This window comes from Babylonia areolata, chromosome 8, assembly GCF_041734735.1.
Source record: "Babylonia areolata isolate BAREFJ2019XMU chromosome 8, ASM4173473v1, whole genome shotgun sequence".
Lineage (NCBI taxonomy): Eukaryota > Metazoa > Mollusca > Gastropoda > Neogastropoda > Buccinidae > Babylonia > Babylonia areolata.
The window spans coordinates 24,968,118-24,988,117 of record NC_134883.1 but is presented as its reverse complement, the minus strand read 5'-3'; the positions used below and the strand labels follow the sequence as shown (position 1 = coordinate 24,988,117).

At 48.0% G+C, this 20,000-nt stretch overlaps 1 protein-coding gene across 1 annotated transcript in view; it reads left to right on the top strand.

Moving 5' to 3' along the window:
- Positions 1-20,000, top strand: part of LOC143284676 (uncharacterized) — a 124,543-nt gene that overhangs the window by 100,395 nt on the left and 4,148 nt on the right. The gene's annotated exons all lie outside the window — the stretch shown is intronic.

Here is a 20,000-nt window from a genome sequence, read left to right as displayed (position 1 = left end):
GTGCGCGCGTGCGCGCTAGTGTGTGAATGTGTGTGTGCGTGTGTTTCTTTTCGTTGTTGTTTATGTGCTTGTTTGATTTATTTTTCTTTGGCCCGTATTCTTTAGTCTGGCAATCAGTGTAGGGTTGTAACAATGGACTTGATTTTTAAAGATTAGAAATTATATGAACCCAGACGGATAAATCACAAAGAGAAGTCATATTTACATGTTACTGTACTCGAACTTGATTCCACGAAACAAAGCAAACCACCAGCACTTGCAATTGGAACGTCCACCTCATCACTGGAGGTGAGACGCGGATGCTGGACAGCTTTCAAATCCAGGAAGATTAGAACCAAACATGCCGGGCGGGTTGCCTCCCAGGTTGTTTATATTTTCCTCTGGCTTTCTTCGGTTGTCGAATTGAAAGTTTGCCACCTCGCAGTCTTGTTGTGTCCAGCACACGAACCTGTCGCCTTGTCCACGCAAACATGGACACATACAAAAAAACACAACACCCCCCCATATTGCAACTCGATCCCCGGGGATGAAAAAAAGATAAGGAAACAACAACAACAACAACAACAACAACAACGGAATAGGGTCGCGTGCTTTACGTGCCAGTGTTGTGCGACGAAATTCTCGCAATAAGTGATGACGTGGAACACAACCCGCCAGGGTTGGATAGATTGCTCTCTTCGGACTTATCAACGGTCCCATTTCGTTCCTTTCTTCTCAAGCCGCCCCTACACGAACCCCACCCCGCGGCGACAGAGCGGGGCGGTTGGTAACAAGAGAGACGTTAAAGTGATGGGGGAGGACCGGGTACCCTTGACCGATACCCATAACTGGACGCTCTTTTTTTTTCCCCCTTCTTTCTTTAAAAGCCGAGATCCGCCCTACAGCCAGTAGCCATCGATCAGAAAGGTGTTTGGTTAGGGCCGCTCGGTGGACATAGAGAGCACCAGGGGCGACAGATGAGGCCACAAAGGTGTTTGCGGGTGCTGTTGACTTTAGTGCTTGTGCAGCTTTGATTGGCATTGTCTTTGCCTTTGAAGTCAGTAAGGCCTTGAGGCTATAGCTACCGCGCCGCGTCTTGGGCGGGTGGAAACGTCTTCACCTGTGAGGCTGTTAAGGCTTGGGGATGTCGAGAAGTACCTTGTTGAAGGGTTACTAACGGGTGGCGGGAAGTGGTTAGGAAGCGCGTGCCTTACCTGAAAGAGTTCCGTTAGCTCCAGGTAGGGATAAGTCACGTTGTTAGTAAAGAGAACAAAAATACAAAATTAGAAAGGAAGCGGACGTTGATGTGAAAATGGATAAAAGAAGGGAGATGATATCAACAGCTTCATTACTGACGGACTTAACTACATCTATCGTAACAGTCACTTTCAACGCATTCACACACACACACACAAAATCAACAACAGAAAAACCCAACAAACACCTCTACTCTGTCGTATTCGAGATGAGCAAACCTCCCTCTTTTTGTTAAAAAGATATGCATGTTTCACAGAGGTCTGTTTATAGATTAAACACCAGATGTGAATGGAAAAACCGCAAAAGACATTGAACGTTTAGATCACTGAAACTTTGCACGAATATTCAAGGGATGTCTGTGCCAAGAAAACTATAGTAACATACCAAAAATGGACACTATGATTTTTGTTATTGAAGGATTATATGACAGTTTAGTTAATGCGACGTTTCGATAACAACTGTTGGTTTAAACAATCTTTAATTATTCAACAATACACATGATTACAATGCAATGAATGACAAAAGAGCATCAACAAGCTTAAAGCTTATACTGTGCTCACAACGTTGCACTTCAATTTTATCATGACGGCTGATGAACCATATTATGACTTGTATCAAATAACATTCATAAACAGTAAGTAATGAAATGATGAAATAAAACAAATAAACAAACAGTACATAATATAGTAAAATAATGCTAATATCAATATTAACACGAGATTAAATTTATTATCACCAGAGTAATTGGCCTAATAGAACTGTTGATATGTCAGGAATTTCACACGGGATTAACATTATGGTTCAACGTCTTCCCAACCCCCCACGAAGGTTGAAAAACACGTGGCTCTCAGGTTTCCACTGGACTCCCTTTTAGACCAGCATGACAGAGCCGCTAAGTGGCCCAAGTAGCACACGATGAGTTTATGGACTGTGAGCGGTGTCCCGCAGGGTCTGCGTGGGCGGTGGTCAAAAGGTGGTTTATGGGGCAGGGGAGCCATTGCGTTGTAGGACGTTAATCCTCCTTGTCCTCCATCGGAATGTCCATAGACACCCTCTGGTGCCGATGTGTTGGTTTTGAACTTCATGAGTGGGTGAGGGAGGGTATAGGAGTTTTTGATCTATAGTTGTCTGTTTATGTATATGTGTAACTGAATGTCTGTCTGTCTCTCTTTACTTTTGGTCAGTCAAAGTTTGTACAAGCCCTCCTTTTCTCTTTCTGTCTCTCTACAGCTCTCCCTCTGTCCGTCTTTCTCTTCTTTTTTTCTTTCTTTTTATCTTCTGTCTTCGGTTGTTGTTTTTTTCCAAGGGGACTTTTGAAATAAATCTTGACTTGATTTGGTTTTTATTCAGTATTGTACATATAAACTGTGGTATTATTTTCTGATTTAAGAATACATCTGATCGGGATCATGAGACATAAGGAAAGGAAAAGCATTGGTGTACATTCAGAAATAGTTTGTCAAAAAACAACAACGAACAAACAAACAAACAAAAAAAGATATCCGCGGTTATATTCAAGTCGCAACCCACATGTAAAACGAATTTTACGGCCATTGATTGCACTTTTTTAAAACATTTGGCTGGCGGGGGTTTGCTATTATGGAAAGTTCAACCCGACTGTTGAAGATATAATATTTTTCTTAGTGCAATATATAAATTCTCAGCAAACAATTCTTTAGATTCTGTTGACTGACAACGAAAGACATAACAGAGTTGTTGTTTTTTCTTGGCGGTTTTTGCTCGTCCATTTTGTCACAGTCAAAATTGTTGAATAGGGTTAAAAAAAAAAAAAAATGCGTGTCAGTTAAAAAACTTGTTCCTTATGTCCTTGTATTAATTCCCCAAACAATAAACTCCTAACTGGATAGTCCTACTGGCCTGCTCCCCCCCCCCTTCCCCCCATAGAATAGCTGTGACAAATAAACACGCCATGGCTGACAGACACACAAACAACTAACAGGGCCACACCTCGAGCATCGGCAGCGTTTTTTTCCAAGGTGTGAAGTTCCAATTTTCTCCGGTGGTGCAATGGTGGCCTGAGGGCTGTTCACAAACAAGAGGCAAGCTGCTTGGATAGGATCTAAACGGGTTCTGCATGGCTCTTCCTTCCTATCTTCTATTTCTTCTTCTATCCACCCCCCCCCCCCCCCACCCGCTTGCCTTGCAATGCGCGGGGCATGGGTAGAAGGTTTGGGACTACCCCCGTAGGGGCTTAGAGAGGCTTGGTGTAAACCTTCCTCGGTGGAGGCTGAGCAGGGTAAACCATGGGCATCCTTGAACACTTCCAGATGAGGAAGCTGACATGTTGGGAGGGAGGGAGGGAGGAAGGGGGTGGCAAGCAGAAGGGTACCACCACCACCACCACCATCGAGAAAAAAGCAGTGGTAGTGGTTGTAACACGGGGGGCAACTGAATCCTGACGGGTTCAGCTTGTATTGCGCTGTGCCTGCACCCCTGACCCCCACACCCTGCCTCCTCTGTTTCCTTTATAGTTTTTGTTAGTCAGCTGTCAGTGTGTGTGTGTGTGTGTGTGTGTGTGTGTGTGTGTGTGTGTGTGTAAGGGGGTAGGGGTGGGTTAGGAAGGATGGATGGGGTGGGGGTGGGGAAATTGTTTCGGCGTGCCGGAGTGTGCCAGGGGCACAAATTGTTGGGCAATCAGGGACAGGCCAGGGCCCAAACAGCGACGCCTGTTACCAGGTAAATGTTTAGGCTCGCAACCTGCCCGCGACCCTTATTAACGTGTCAGGGGAGGCGACGCCCATCTCATCAGCTCCCCTCCTCTCTCTCTCTCTCTCCCTCCCTATGTCTCTCTCTCTCTCTCTCTGTCTGTCTGTCTGTCTGTCTCTGTCTCCAGGCCCCTGTCGCCGAGCCCGGGTATCTCTTCCCATCTCATCTGCTCCCCTACCCAGACAGGGCTAGGGTAGGGAAGGGGTGCAGCAGGGTAGGGGGTGGGGAAGGAGGCCCCGTCCTTGCTAGACAAAGGGGATTTTTTTTAACAATACCACCCACCCGTCCCCCCCCCCCCCCCCCTAGACACATCAGTGATGGATTGGGAAGGGGAAGTGTGGCTAGAGTGGAAAAGATGTACAGCTTTTTCATGACAAATGTCATCCACTTTCTCCGACTCTCTCTCTTTTTTTTCTTTTTTTTTCTTTGTCTTCTTCTTCTTCTTCTTCTTCTTCACGATAATCATGATGTTACTTTCAAGATCACAGTAATTTATCACACTCAAACGACTGTGATTGGTTGACGAAGGGACATAGAACCCAAGTGCGATGACTGGCAAAATACACAGCGCGAACGGTTTGGCTGTAGCTAACTTAAAAATGTTTTCAAACATAGTGATGCAAAAGAACTTTAAGTTTTAGAATTGACAAGAGAAGGAAAAATAACAACAACAACAAAGCATTGTAATCATGTGTATTGTTGAATAATTAAAGATTATTTAAACCAACAAAAAAGCGAGAACCACCGCAACAAATACACCCGCCAGTAATCTGCGATAAGTCTATGGACCTGTTTTGTTTTCGTAGCTTCGATATTTTGCTTAAATACTTGTTGGCAGTGCCATGCCAGTCTTTGTTGTTTTCGGCAACAGTATATATATATATATATATATATATATATATATATAGAGAGAGAGAGAGAGAGAGAGAGAGAGAGAGTAACCACTCGTTGTCGACTTCAAACACCACATAAATTTTCTTCTTCTTCTTCGTGTTTTTCTTCTATTAGGCCAATTACTCTGGTGATAATAAATTTAATCTCATGTTAATATTGATATTAGCATTATTTTACTATATTATGTACTGTTTGTTTATTTGTTTTATTTCATTATTTCATTACTTACTGTTTATGAATGTTATTTGATACAATTGATAACATGGTTCATCAGTCGTCATGATAAAATTGAAGTGCAACGTTGTGAGCACAGTATCAGCTTTAAGCTTGTTGATGCTCTTTTGTCATTCATTGCATTGTAATCATGTGTCTTGTTGAATGATTAAAGATTATTTAAACCAAACACCACATATAAAGCAGGGCAGTGGAAACACAGAGACAAGCACAGGACGGGGGGCTGAAATCTCGGGGTGTTGAAACAAGGAAGGAGGGAGGGAGGCAGGGGAGAGGAATGGAGTGGAGTGGAGGGGAGGGGAGAGGGAGGACACCCGGGAATGATCGAAGCAGGAAATGAGCAGCAGATTTGACAAGGGAATAAAAAAATGGGGGAGGCGGGGGAGGGGCGGGGGGGGGGGGGGATGAGGGGGGGGGGGTGGGGGGTGGCAGAACAACGGTGAGCAGATCCCTGGTTGATGACCACCTCTCTCTCCTCAATGCTGCCAAACTCCTGGAGCTCCTCCTCCCTTCCCTCGCAATTACCTGCCCCTTGTGGGGGAGAGGTTTCTAACCCCTCGGACAGAGAGTTCTGGACTAAACAGTTTGCTAAAAGCTCAGGGGTGGCGGGGGGGGGGTCCAGGTGGGAAAAGTACGCATTTACCTGGGAATTTTTGTGCTCGTTTTGTGAAGATTCCACCAGTTTCTTAAGACACCCCGCCCACCACCCACCCCCTGGAGCTTACACTCTCCCCCTCCTATCTGCCGAGTCGTGAAAATTCCAATTGGAAGTCAACAAGTTCTTGTCAAGAAAATGCGTCCCTTGCTGAGGTTTGTCTTTACTGGCAAATACCACTCAACAGTTGTCTCCCTCCCCTCCTCTCTCTCTCTCTATCTCTCTCTCGGTGCTCGTCTCCGTTTCGATTTGCGACCCCCCCCCCGCCCCAAAACCAATCCACCCCACCCCACACGCCACTACCAACTCCCCTACGGGTGTCTTTAAAGCTATCCCAAGGTATTCAGGTGGTATTGTAGAAAGTCGTGTTTCAACACCCGTTTGTTGTCAATGTTGTCTTGTCTCCCCTCAGAACCTCCTCCTACTAGTAGTCCCCCCCGCCTCCTTCACGGGTCTCTAACCTTGTTTGTTTTGACACGGGACACAATAGGTGGCGGGTCAGTCAGTCAGTGGAGCGTTGCAGGACCTCCGGCTGTTTATTTATTTGTTTTGGATGACGTGCGGCACAACGGGCGTTGTTGTCTTGTGGGGGTCTTCACGGTCCTGCTCAGTCATCGGGGAGGGTGTCACCGTGTGTGTGTGTGTGTGTGTGTGTGTGTGTGTGTGTGTGTGTGTGTGTGCGCGCGCGTGTGTGTGTGTGTGTGCGGAGGTGGGTGGTAGTGGTGGAGAAGATGACATCTTACAAGGTGTCGTGCAGTGGAGTCACGTCTATCTTGATTGGATGTCGTGACTGGTTGGCCTGGGTGGGTAGGGGATGGTGTCGGTGGGGGGGTGTAGGAAGGTAGGGGTGGGGTGGGGGGGGGCGGGTTGAGGGTGGGGGGACGTCTTTGCGTGGTGGCTTGTGTCTGTGTTGGAAGCCACCAGCCGATCAGGATCATTGGTGGTAAATTGGTTGGAGAGGTTTTGCTCTTTTGTTAAAACAAACAAACACAACAAAATAACGACGACTGCCAGGCACTGTCTATGATTGAAAAGCAAAAAAAGACGATTCAGGTAGAAGAAAGTCCTGTTCCATTTTGTCGTCGTTACGTGCGTATTGATAACGTCCATGGCTCACTCATATTCGATTATTTTGTGGTTCAAACACATCACAGGAGTTATGGACTATGTATCTGTTTATCTGTCTGCCTGTCTGCCTGGCTAGCTGGCTATCTATATATCAAAAACGAATTATGGACTCTCTGTCTGTCTTTCTCTCTCTCTCTCTCTCCCTCTCCCGTAGCTGTATGTCTTTCGGTAGGTCTGTCTGTATAAATAATATATATTTCATGAAAGCTGCCGTGCTTCCCATACATTAACCAGCAATGAAGTCAAGGACACAGACAGTCCTTAGGAATGTAATAGATTCATCATAACAATCTTCCGCTCAAGACCGCTGCTGCAGAACATCCTATTTTCTTCACCGTATTAAAAACAAACCCGTGAGGTGGCCGCCCTGACAATCGGCTTGGCTAAAAACCACACGCTTTTTTTGTGGTCGATTGCGTCACAGGTAAGAAGATGTGAAGGTAAAAAGAAAAAGAAAAACACGCGCTTTTACACATCTTGCCAAGAAATGCTTGTGCAGAACAACCTTTTCTCCTCTCATCCGAGCCACGGCGAACGGCAGGGGCTTAATGTCTCAGAGAGAATCGCCTTGGTGGGGGGTGGAGGTTGGAGGGTGGGTGTGTGTGTGGGGGTGGGGGGTGAGGGGGGGGCTCCTAGTACCCCCCAGAACAACATCAACTCTTTGCATGGGCTCTTTTTCCCTGTTAGTGGTTTGTTCAGCGGTACCACAAACACGGGGACGTTGTTTTCCTTCCTTTTGTTTAGCACAGGCGACGCCAGCGCCAGCAAAAAAAAAGGGGGGGAAAAAAGACAGTATAGTAGGCTGTCAGAAGAGCCGTCGCCGCATGCCGACGCCACCGCGGTGGGTCGGAAAATAAACGAAGCACGAGGGAAGCGCGACATGCCGCCTACCCGAGGAGGCGATCGGATCGGTCTGGGCGGCAGTGCCCCATCTTCTCCCCATCTTCCCCGCCCGTTGTGTATATCAGGGGAAAGGCCGGGAGTTGAACCCAGACTCCGGCGGTATCGGTCAAGACGGGTGGAGGCTGGGAACAGCGGGGTAGTGGCACCGGAAACGGATCTGGCTGAGGGTGTGTGATACCCTTTTGGACCCAGACGTATAGTAGGAACACTCTTGCATCAAGATGAAGAAGAAGAAGAAGCAGAGAAAAAACAAAAAAACAAAAAACAAAAACAGAAGAATAAAACAAAAAAAAACACGACGAAAGAACAGGCGCGCGTGTCTGAAAGGTCTCGAAAGATGCATATCTGACATGAAGCTTTATGCTCTCGAGTTTTAAGATTATCCGGGCAAAGCGTATCTGAAAGGTCTCCAAGATGCATATCTGATAATGAAGTTTTGTGCTCTCGAGAGTTTATCGGGAAAGGGTCGTTCAAGAAATGGATCATGAAATATTGCACATAGATTCGAACCGGAACTGATTTACCCACGAGCTAATTCCAAACGAGTCGATTCCAATGCCTGGAACAATGCCTGTCACTCACTTACTCTTCACGGCTGGTCTCGAATCTCAAGTCGTTTTATCATTACTGAAGGATTACTCTTTTTTTATGCATTTAAAACTCCTCGTTTCTTCTTCTTCTTCGTCTCTCTGTGAACATGTGTGTAAACATGATTCGACTCTTAAACTTACTACTGACAGGGCATTGCTTGACTTGAAAAGGTCCTCATTTTAAATGTCATTGCAAAGTATTGTTTTCATAGCGCATTATGGCCGCTGCGCTCGCCTTGGGGTGGGGGTTGGGGGGTGGGGGTGGGGGGTGGGGGATTGCGTAATGTGAATGTAATTCGTTCGGGGGGCATTAAATGATACCTGCAAATCAAACCCTATGACGTAAAACCTACTACTGGTTTAACCCACTTTTTTTCTTTTCTCGCTCTTTCTTTCTTTTCTTTTTCCTTACAGTCATTTCCGTATTTTCGTTTTATTCTTTCTTTCTCTTTTTTTTTTTTTTTTTAAACGTACCGGCAGTGCATGTGTAGCGGCAATAGTCTAGCTGTTGTTCTGTACTGTTGTTGTGGAGAGGCGTCGTAGTGGCCTGTCTGCCTGGTAGGGGTACACACACACACACACACACACACACACACATACACACACACACACACACACACACACACACACACACACACACACACACACACACACACACACACACACACACACACACACACACACACACACACACACACACATACACACACACACACACACACACACATACACACACACACACATACACACACACACACACACACACACACACACACATACACACACACACACACACACACACACACACACACACACACACACACACACACACACACACACACACACACAAGGTGGTGGCTGGCACGCGAGTCTCAAGTTTCGCCGCCCCAGTAATGGAGAAATTGCCACCATCAAAGACTTCGGGGGCCCTCCGCGGGCTCCTCGCAGACAAGCTGGAGACAGAAGAACCCCCTCCTCCCCCTTTACCCATACCCCCCCACTCTCCCCCCCCCTCCCTCTCCCCACTCTTCTTCGACGAACCCTCTCGCCACCCGGTTTAAAACAAAAGCAAAAACAACAAAACAACCAAAATCCCACTGCCTTCTCCCTCCCACCCCCCTTGAAGAAAAAAAAAATATATATAGGGGGGGTTCGGGTGCGGGGGTGGGGGTGGGGGTGGGGATTCTGGACATGGTTGATTGCTTTTCAGTATGGCGCGGGCGCTGCCTTACTCCCCAAAACCCCTCCCCCCCCACCCCCGACCGCCCCCCCCCTCCCCCACCCCATCCCACTCCACCCCCTCCCCTTCTACACTGCCGCTCCTTCCTCTCAGTCGTAGCGCCGCCGAATAACTGGAGTGGGGAGGTTGGGTGAAGAGGAGGGTTTGGGGAATGGGGGGGGGTGGGGGGGGGGGGGGGAGAGTACTCTTTGCTCCCAAGTTGTTGGCAGTTATGGGTCTTTTTTTTTTTTTTTTTTTTTTTTTCGTGTGTCACTGACACACATCAAGAATGGCTATTGTGGTGCGGATTGTTTATTTTCAAGAGTTTTTTTTTTTATATGTTTTTTTGTTTTGTTTTGTTTTTTGTTTGCTTTTATACCAAAAAAAGTTTCTCTCTCTCTCTCTCTCTCTCTGTGTGTGTGTGTGTGTGTGTGTGTGTGTGTGTGTGTGTGTGTGTGTGTGTGCTTCTTTTTTTTTTTAATCATTGTTTTCCACAGTGTGTTTCGGGGGAGCAATGAAGGATATATTTGGGGGTGAAATGTTCCGTTTGTAGACAAACACACAACACCGTCCGTACCTCTCTTGTCCAACATTCACTGGGATTTGTTCTTTGCGTTGCAAGGTTTTGAGATTTTTTTAAATGTGTGTGTGTGTGTGTGTGTGTGTTTGCGTACGTGTGTGTGTGTGTGTGTGTGTTCGCGTACGTGTGTGTGTGTGTGTGTGTGTGTGTGTGTGTGTGTGTTTGTGTACGTGTGTGTGTGTGTGTTCGCGTACGTGTGTGTGTGTGTGTGTTTGCGTACGTGTGTGTGTGTGTTCGCGTACGTGTGTGTGTGTGTGTGTGTGTGAGAGAGAGAGAGAGAGAGTAAGCGTGTACTGGCATGAATTTGTATGTGTGGCTGTGTGGGTGCACATGGATGTGTGTGCATGTGTGCACACACTAGTGTGTGTGTGCGCGCGCGCGCGCGCGTGTGTGTGTGCGTTTGCGCATGTGTGTGATATGTAAGCGAACCTGTGGGGATTTTTTTCTTTGGAAAGCATGGTGAAAAAACAAGCGTGGATGGCGGAACATATCTATATACATAATTATAAAAGAAAAGAAAGAAGAAGCTAAAAAAAAACACTCCCACACTGCCTTACTGAGGGAGCCAGAGGTCGCAGCGTATTAAACATATATTTTGCTTTCCTGCCACGCTCCTGGCACCCCTGACAGTTGCGCACGGCAGGTCTTGTGTTGAGTTTTCTTCGTCGTCGTCTTTTTTTTTTTTTTTTCATTTTTATTCATATTTGTTTTTATTTTTTTTTGTTTTGGTGGAAGGAGGTTTGGATTTCCTGAGCCAAGTTCCAGTACGTGCATGTATCAATGTCCGTCTGTGTGTGTGTGTGTGTGTGTGTGTGTGTGTGTGTGTGTGTGTGTGTGTGTGTGTGTGTGTGCGGGCACGTGTCTTTGTGCGTTCGCGTGCGCGCGCGCGCGTGTGTGTGTGTGTGAGCTTTAGGAAGACGAGAGAGAGAGAGAGAGAGAGAGAGAGAGAGATGGGCGTAGAGAGGAGCCAGGAGGAGAGAACCACGCTAGTTATTACAGCTCGTTGAGAGACTGCTCTCTCGCTCCATTCTTAACGGTTCGCTGCTCTCTCTCTCTCTCTCTCTCTCCCTCCCTCTTTCTCTCTCTCTCTCTCTCTCTCTCTCTACTGGCTTTTCAACGGATTTTTTTTAACCCTCCTATCACCCATAAAAGCGCTGCCTGTCGTTTATTTTCTCAATGGTAAAAAATAAAAGAAATAGAGTAGAGTTGCAAAATGGAATTAAAGCGCGCGGCAGTCACACACACACACACTGACGGGGTTGCCGTGGAAGACAGATTGGAGTGGTGTGTTGACGGGCGCAATAGCCGAGTGGTTAAAGCTGTGGACTGTCAATCTGAGGGTCCCGGGTTCCGAATCACGGTGACGGCGCCTGGTGGGTAAAGGGTGGAGATTTTTACGATCTCCCAGGTCAACATATGTGCAGACCTGCTAGTGCCTGAACCCCCTTCGTGTGTATATGCAAGCAGAAGATCAAATACGTACGTTAAAGATCCTGTAATCCATGTCAGCGTGCGGTGGGTTATGGAAACAAGAACATACCCAGCCATGCACACCCCCGAAAACGGAGTATGGCTGCCTACATGGCGGGGTAAAAACGGTCATAAACGTAAAAGTCCACTCGTGTGCATACGAGTGAACGCAGAAGAAGGAGTGGTGTGTTGAGGACAGGACAGGACAAGGCAGACTTTACAGCACATCCCCAATGTGCGTTGTGTTAGGAGTTTAAAATAATCTTTAACTGTTCAACAGTACACATGACTGCAATGCAGACATAGACAAAGGAGCATCAACAAGCTTAAAAGCTTATGCTGTGCTTCACACGTTGCACTACAGTTTTAACACGACGGCTGATGAACCAACCATATTATCATTTGTATCAAATAACTTATTCATTCATTGAAACCTTTTTAAGTTCCAAGCTGTGAAGACATCCCATCACATACTTGAAACGCATTTTAAAGACAAGACTTTTTGTGTGTAAGATTTTTGTTGTTGTTTCTCATAAAAAAAAAATGTGTTTGTGACAATTTCGAAATAAAAATTACTGTCCAAAACTATTAAAAAACACACACACAAAAAAACCCCACACCAAACTTTAAACTGAATATTGATCGACAAGAAAGAACAAACATAAATAATGTCGATAGTAGAGTCTAGGATCATCCTTCTTGTTTCATCTTGAGTTGGTGGTCCCCCACCCCCATCCCCCCTCCAAGCCCCCCTACCCTACTAAACCAGCCCCCTTTCCATCATCCAGCCACACACACACACACAGCTTTAGGGGAACCGCGGCTTGATCTCTGACCATACGTCCCTCCATCACCATATTTCCATCCGAAGTAAAACGGCTGAGGGAGAGAGAGAGAGAGAGAGAGAGAGAGAGAGAGGAACGGAACGCGCCATTCTCTTGGGACTTACATCTCATGCAAGACATGAAAGATATAGGCCAGCAGCCGCCAGACTCTTAAAAACTTTAAAACTCCGACCTCAGGGGGAGGAGGAGGGCGGGAGAGGGAGAGAGCGAGATTTACCCCCTTCAGGGTTAGGATTCTGTTAGAAACTCGGGTGCCTGCTCCCCCCCATAGCACGGAGGGTGGGTTTGACAGGAGGGGGGGTACACTTAGGGGGAAGCTGCCCTTCATGGCTCTCTGGAGACCCCCACGAGAAAGCTCCCTTCCTCCTCACCTTTCAAGGCAGTGAAAGGAACAGTCTTTAAACTCAGCTCGCCGGCTAATAGCGGTGATAGCTTCAACAACAAGGTGGGCTCTGGACGGACGGACGGACGGAGCGAAGGGAAAAAGGACAGGACAGACGCGTTTTCGAGTCTCTGTCTTTCTCTCTCTCTCTCTCTCTCTCTCTCTCTCTCTCTCTCTCTCTCTCTCACGCTTTGTCTCTATCTCTCTCACTCTCTCTCTCTGTCCTTTTCTCTCCCCACTCCACCCCCCACCCCCACCCCCTCCGATCGATGAGAATTACCGTGCATGGTTTGCGTTTAAAAGTTGTCCTAGGGAAGCGTGACGATAGTAATTACGCCAGTGCCGGGTTCGGGCGGAATGGGGTGGATAGGGGGGAAAGGGGTAGGGAAGAGGGTTTGGAGAGAGCGGGTGGGCGGGGGCGGGGGCGGGGGCGGGGGGCGGAGGCGGTGGGAGGGGGTGTGGGGGTCCAGCGGTGTTGGGGTAGTCTAACCTCTGGTCACGGAAGCCTGTGTCACAGAGTGGGGGGGGTGGGGCAAGGGTGGGTATGGAGAAGATGGGGGGCGGGGGGGGGGGCTCGGGGCGGCTGGGGGGGTTGCCCTGACCTTGCTGTTGCCCTTCCCACCCCCCCAACAACCCCCCTCCCCTCCACATCCCCCCCCACCCTCACACACACACACACACACATCCTCTCCTATGTCACGGGCCTTACACAGCCCTGGGGTGGCGGTCTGCTAGGTGAGCAATGACAAGGCAAAGAGGGTGGGGTGGGATGAGTAGGGGTGGTGTGGGGTGGGCAGATGAGGGAGAGGGAACACGACAGATTCTCTCTCTCTCTCTCTCTCTCTCTCTCTCCAGTGGTCAGCCAGTAAGATAACGATCTGGACCATCCAGAGGGTAGCGAGAGTGGTCAAGCTTTTGTGTGTCTTTGTCCTCTCTCTCCCCGACTCGTACAGGTCTCTCGCTTTTCTTCTCAAGCCCTTTCCTGCCCCCCCCCCCCCCTCCTCCCACCCAACCCCACCCCCATTGCTCACAATAGCTCTGCACCGCTATCCCGCTGTCCTGACGGGCCATTTGAAGTCATCACGTGCTCGCAGGGCGCCCTCTCATTGGGCGACACTGTCCCTTTCATCAAGGGGGCGGACAGAGGAGCAATGGGGGAAATTGGCCTTCTGTGTTAAGCATCTCTTCCAAACCCCTGTCGCCGCTGAGAACATCACACCTTTCTGGCGGAACTTTCGACTGTAGGCTGAAAATGGCAGGTTAGGAATCCAGCAGGGATGAGCTACGACTGTAATGTTAAGTCTGGGAGAATTTACGATCCAATCTTGATTTTTATCTGTCTGGGAACTTTCCAATTTTGGAAAGCGTGAGAAGTGATGATTTGCAACATGGTCTCTTCTTTTTTTTATCTTACAGATACAAGACCAGTCGACATGTGTTGTTCAAAGAAACACGGTCGTGAATCCCAAACTCCATGTCACACTCTAGGTTTTTAGTCAACAACCTTTCGAACAAGGATTACTTGCATGACAAAGAAGGCACACTTTTAGATATTCATTTATAGGAAGCGTTCAAATACATAACATTCAAACGGTTCCTTTTCTTCACTGTACATGACCAGTGATGGCTCTTGTCCTACTTGTTGCATACAGGGTATTTTTGGTGTGATTTCATATCCCACCAAACTGTGACATGGATCGCAAAGACCTTTGACGTGAATGTTTGACCCTCTGCTTGCGTATTTACACGAAGGAGTTTCAGGTATCACCAAGTCTGCACACATATATCTGTTGGTCACAGACATCTGGTAAAAGAAGAAGAAGAAGAAGACTTCATCCTCAACCTACACCAGGAGCCGATTGGGGGATTAAAACCAGGATCATCAGATTGAAAGTTCCATACTGAAAATCAGGCTGTTCGACTCTGGCGCCCGTTGTTAGACAACATTCTTCTTCTTCTTCTTCTTCTTCTTCTTCTTCTTCTTCTTCTTCTTCTTCTTCTCCTCCTCCTCCTCCTCCTTCCTTTTCTTCTTCCTCTGCGGTCATGTATGAGTGCAGTGCGCTTTTACGTGCATGACCGTTTCGGTTTTTTTTTACCCCACCATGTTAGGCAGCCGGCCATACAACATTCAAAAATCAGCGCCGGCAGTGATAACCCGCCGCGCGGCAAATTTCCGAGCGAACGGCTCAAAAAGCAGAACAAGCGAATGGAGTGACAGAGAGGGCGGGGTTCCTTGTCTGGCACAAGTCACAGGTACCAACTAGTCTGACTCCCAAATTACTGTTCTGCAGGCCTCTGATGTTGGGGGGACCCAATGGCGGGTGAAGGGGGACCTGGATCTGGACCTGACAGGCCGGGGTCTCTAATGATGCGAGACCATTAGTTGGACCAGCTTTGTGGTGCGGAGGAGTCAGGCCTTCCGTCCCCCCCCACCCCCCCCCCCCACCCCACCCCCTCTATTTGGCACGTGAAAAGCGTTTTGTTTGCTCCACAGAAAAGATGACTGACAGCAGCGTTGAAGCGGTTTGGTTTGGGTTTTTTTTTTTTCAATGTGGGGCATGAATGATTCAGTCGTGCTTGCGTGCGTGCGCGCGCGCATGTGTGTGTTTGTGTAGGGAGGGTGGGATGGATGGATTAAGTGTTTGTGGAGAGAGAGGGGGAGAGAGAGAGAGAGAGAGAGAGAGAGAGAAGGGGGAAGGTGGGTAGGAGGAGGAGGTAGAGTCGCACGAGCCTGAAATCCCAACGCAACGACTGGCAGAATGCACTGCTGCTGACTGCTCATTCTTCCGTTCATTTTTTTTTCTTCTTCTTCTTTTTTCTTGTTGCATTGGCGGGAGAAACCCCCCCCCCCCCCCCGCCTCCCCACACTCTCTTTCTCTGTTGAAAAGGGCAAGGAGGGGAAATAACCCGTTACTTAATGACGTGCCCGGGGCCAGCTTGATGACGACACAAGAGCGCGCCAAACACACGGTGACGTCCCCTGCCATTATCGCCCCATGGGGTGGCGCGCGCGCCGCTCGCACAGGCAGCAAGATGGCGGCAGGGTGACAGGCTGGGGGAACCACAGGGGCAAAGGGAGGGGAGAGTTACCTAACTTGGCAGGACAGACAACCCTTTCATCGGGAATTTCCTTGAGCTCCCATTCGTCGTCGTCTGAGTCGTCGTCGTCGTCAGTCCCACCCCCACCCCCATCTCCTCCCCCCAAATCCGCCCCTTAGAAATGTTTTAATCATCATTATTATTATTGCTTTTTATTTTTGATTTTTTTTTTAAACCCTTTTCACCCGTAGAGCCTTAAAGCGACAACGAAAGGATATGGGGGTAGCAGTTCAAACCCCCATCTTAAAGGAACATTTTTGGGGCCACGTAAGGACTGGTCTATCGACAAAGAACGCGTTTTGTAAAACGAGACGCGGAAACTTATAGCTGGCTTTGTGGGTAAAGGAAAAGGGCGTGAGACGAAAAAGTGAAAACAGTAAAAAACAAAATAATAATCTTCCTGTCACAATATTCTGGTTTTTCATGAGTGTGGTCCTCTTGCCCTTTCTTACATTAAATTTCTGTACCTCCTTCTAACTCCCTCCCCCCCTCCCACCCTTTCTCTCTCTCTCACCCCCTCTTTCTCACTGTCTCAGTGACTGTCGAGGTGGAGATACACAACTGACACGAGAAAGAAAAAAACAAATGACACGAGCATAGCATTCATACTGAGGTCAATGGTCTATAATATTATAGAGAGATCTGGTTTACACATTCAGTCTGTTGTGTCTCAACTCCGTGAAGGGCAGGGGACATGAGCATAGTTTCAAAGGTCAATGGTCTATTACATTTTAGTTTAGAGAGATCTGCCTTACACGTCAATCTCTTGTGTGGCTGATCCGTGAAAAGACAGGAGTTTATCTACCCTACCACCGAGTCTTGGGCTTAAAGAAGTCGGGTGCAAAGATCAGCTTCGCGTAAAAAAAAAAATAAAAATAAAAATAAAAAGGCGACAACCAGATCGAGGCTGCAGAAAGATTCGTTCCCTCCACACACAGACACTAAAGGCACTGGGAACGGAGCGAGAAAAAAAGAAAGATCACAGGTGAAAGCATGTAAAAACCACACACACAAAAAAACAAGTCCTTGCTCCATGAGCAAACACAAACAAGGGCAAAGGGTGAGATGAGAGGAAGCAGGCAGATTAAAGCGGAACAAGGACTGGCTCCATGCGCAAAACAAAGTCCACGGTAGAGTGAGATAGGTTAAGAAGCTCTCTCTCTCTCTCTGTCTCTCTCTCTCTCTGTCTCTCTCTCCAGAAGCAGGTAGGTGGTCGCGCTGGTCCACTGGAGTGAACGGACACCACCGCAGTATAGAGGGGCTGGGAGGGGGTAGACGCGGAGGAAGCAGGTTAGACAAGAGAAATGACTCGCTCCACGTCCAAAACACAAGGCAGAGAAAAGGGAGAGGAGGGGAGGAAAGAAGACAGACAGACAGGCAGGCAGGCAGGCGGGTGGGCGGGTGGGTGGACAGGGGAAGAGAAGGGTAAAGGTTGGGGTGGTGGTGGTGGTAGGCCTCCAGACTTTAGGAGCAACAACTAACCCGGGGTGGACCAGCAGCAAGCCTTGACAGTGTGGGGGCACCGTCACCCCGCCACGCCTGGCCGCTCCCCCACAATGCCATCCGCCGACCTGCCACCCTCACTTTGCTCCCCTCAAAGCTCGACACGGGCCTACCCCGGGTAGGCAGCAGCCAGCCCTTTCTCCCGCTGCCGCCACCCCGGAGACAGCCAGACTGGGTCCCGGGTGCCAGCGCCTTGCCTGGCCTGGCCTCTCCTATTAGCTCTGCACAGCACAGCACAGCCCAACACAGCCTTTCCTCGGGGGTTGGCCCAGCTGAAGGCACCAACAATGAGGGCAATTAGGCCTGAACTCTTAAATGGGATAATCACACGCCAGTGACGGGGGTGGTTTCGACAGGCTGCCCGTGTATGGTTGTGGCGTAAATACGTCTGAAATATGTCTGTAGCGTACTTGGTAAGCGTGTCGCCCTGGCTCGTAGTTCTTCCGCTTCTCTGAGCCCCCCGTCACAACTCCTTTTCTTTCTCCTTAGCGTTTGCCTCTTCTGGGGCTCATTGTGTGAGTTATAGCTGTAACCGTGTAAGCACCACACAAGCCCGTCTTGTCCAAACGTCGTTCTCTTGCCAGTCTGTTGGGACAACACAGTGGACAAGGGATAAAAAAAAATGGGGGGTTATTGTCAACGGGTAACCGTGAAGGACTTAAAATACTTCATCAACAGGATTTTACGAGGGACTACAGTCATCACCAGTACTAAACGAGGAACTAACGTTTACCAATGGTGAGCTTTGGAGGGAATAACATTAATCCACCGGCAGCAGCCAGGAACTAGACTTTTGATTAAAGGGTAGTAGTATAGAGGAGCTGTGAGTTTATCAACAGAGGGGTGAAAATCAGGAACTAGGCGTTTATTATGAGGGTAGATAAACTTAAGATTACCAATGGGAGGCAGTGAAGAACTAGAAGCTTACCAACTCGGAAACTGTGAGTAACTCGACGTTTATTACAAAACAGATAATGGTGAACCGGGAGTTTATTAGCGGGTAGCACTGTGAAATAGATGTCCGTCAACGTGTAATACAGTCTATCAACAACAACATCAGTGAGGAACATCAGGTCTGAGAGTCGTCATGACCGTTTTTTAATCGGACGAACATAATTTCCGCAGTATGACCGTCCGGAATGGATCCCATCAAATTTAGGCGACTTATCTAAAATGACCAGGTCTTCCTCTGCACCAACGTGAATCGGGCAGTATAGTCATTTTGGGCACGAGATTCACCAACAAGCTGCTTCATTAAAAACAACAACAACCTATTTCGTATCATCATCGTTTATTTTCTCTCACTACTATACTTCTATTTTCTTGAGAATTTGGGTGCAGATGCCCAAAACGGTTCAGCATCGTCTTCCCTCTATAGGGTTTGTTTCAAGAGAATTGTTCTCCCCGTGCAAGAATCTTCCACCTTCGAGGACTACATTCAGAACTGGCGAAAGGCAGCCCCCACCCCATTCCACTAGATCCAGACCTCAACCCCCCCCCTCCCCCTCCCCGCCTCCCTCTGACCCCTCCTCAAAAAAAAGAAAAAAAGAAAAAAAGAAAAAAGAAAAAAAAGACATTCCGATCCATGGCGACACAACGGTTTGTTCTCCTGTATTACACATGTGTCCCGTAAAGCTCTCCTCCTCCTCCTACCACGGAATACGGCACGACCCAAAACAACACCCTGTGGAGCAACCGAGGCAGTAGTGCAGCGTAGCTGTAGTCGGTCCTGTCGCTGGTCCACGGGGAGACCGATTTCCAGTGCCAATCGGATCAGGCTTCTTGACTCCAGCCTTGACTGCTGAGGATTTGCAGGACCTGTGACGCCCGGTGCCTATGTTTCCCCCTGTTGATTCTGGAATTCCCTCACGCTTCGTCGCCGGCGCGAATGGCCCCGTCTTCATTTTTCTCAATGACTTTTTTGGTTCCGTAGCAGTCGACGGTAGGCGTGGCAGTATGTGGCGGCGACAAGTGCTTGTTACTAGTAAGCGGGGGATGGGGGTTGTGGTTTCTTTTTTGTCCCACTAAAAAAAAAAAAAAAAAAAAAAAAAAAAAATCCATTCCAGTCATTAGTGCTGGGAGTACGTGGCAAACTTGTGAGAAATCGTGAAATCATTTCTTTGAAATAAACACGGGCTTTTCGTTTTAATTGTTGGGAACAAATGAAGAAATATTAGCAAAAAGCTGCTGGGTTGAAAACTCTTACCTGTTTGTATTAAAACACCAAACAAAACTACTTCCACTTATAAACGGAACATTAAGAAGCGTAAAAAAGACAATTCCCAGGACCTATTTTTTAGTCATTCTTTGTGCTGTGAGTTTGGGGCACCTGTTCACACACACACACACACACACACACACACACACACACACACACACACACACATGCTGAGAGAGACAGATTAAGGAAACGGGTGGGAAACAAGAGAGAGAGGGGGAGGGGGGAGAGAGGGGGAGGGGAGAGAGAGAGAGAGAGAGAGAGAGAGAGAGATGTTTTCAGATCGCGTCCCCTGATCGTCAAAACAATCCCAGATC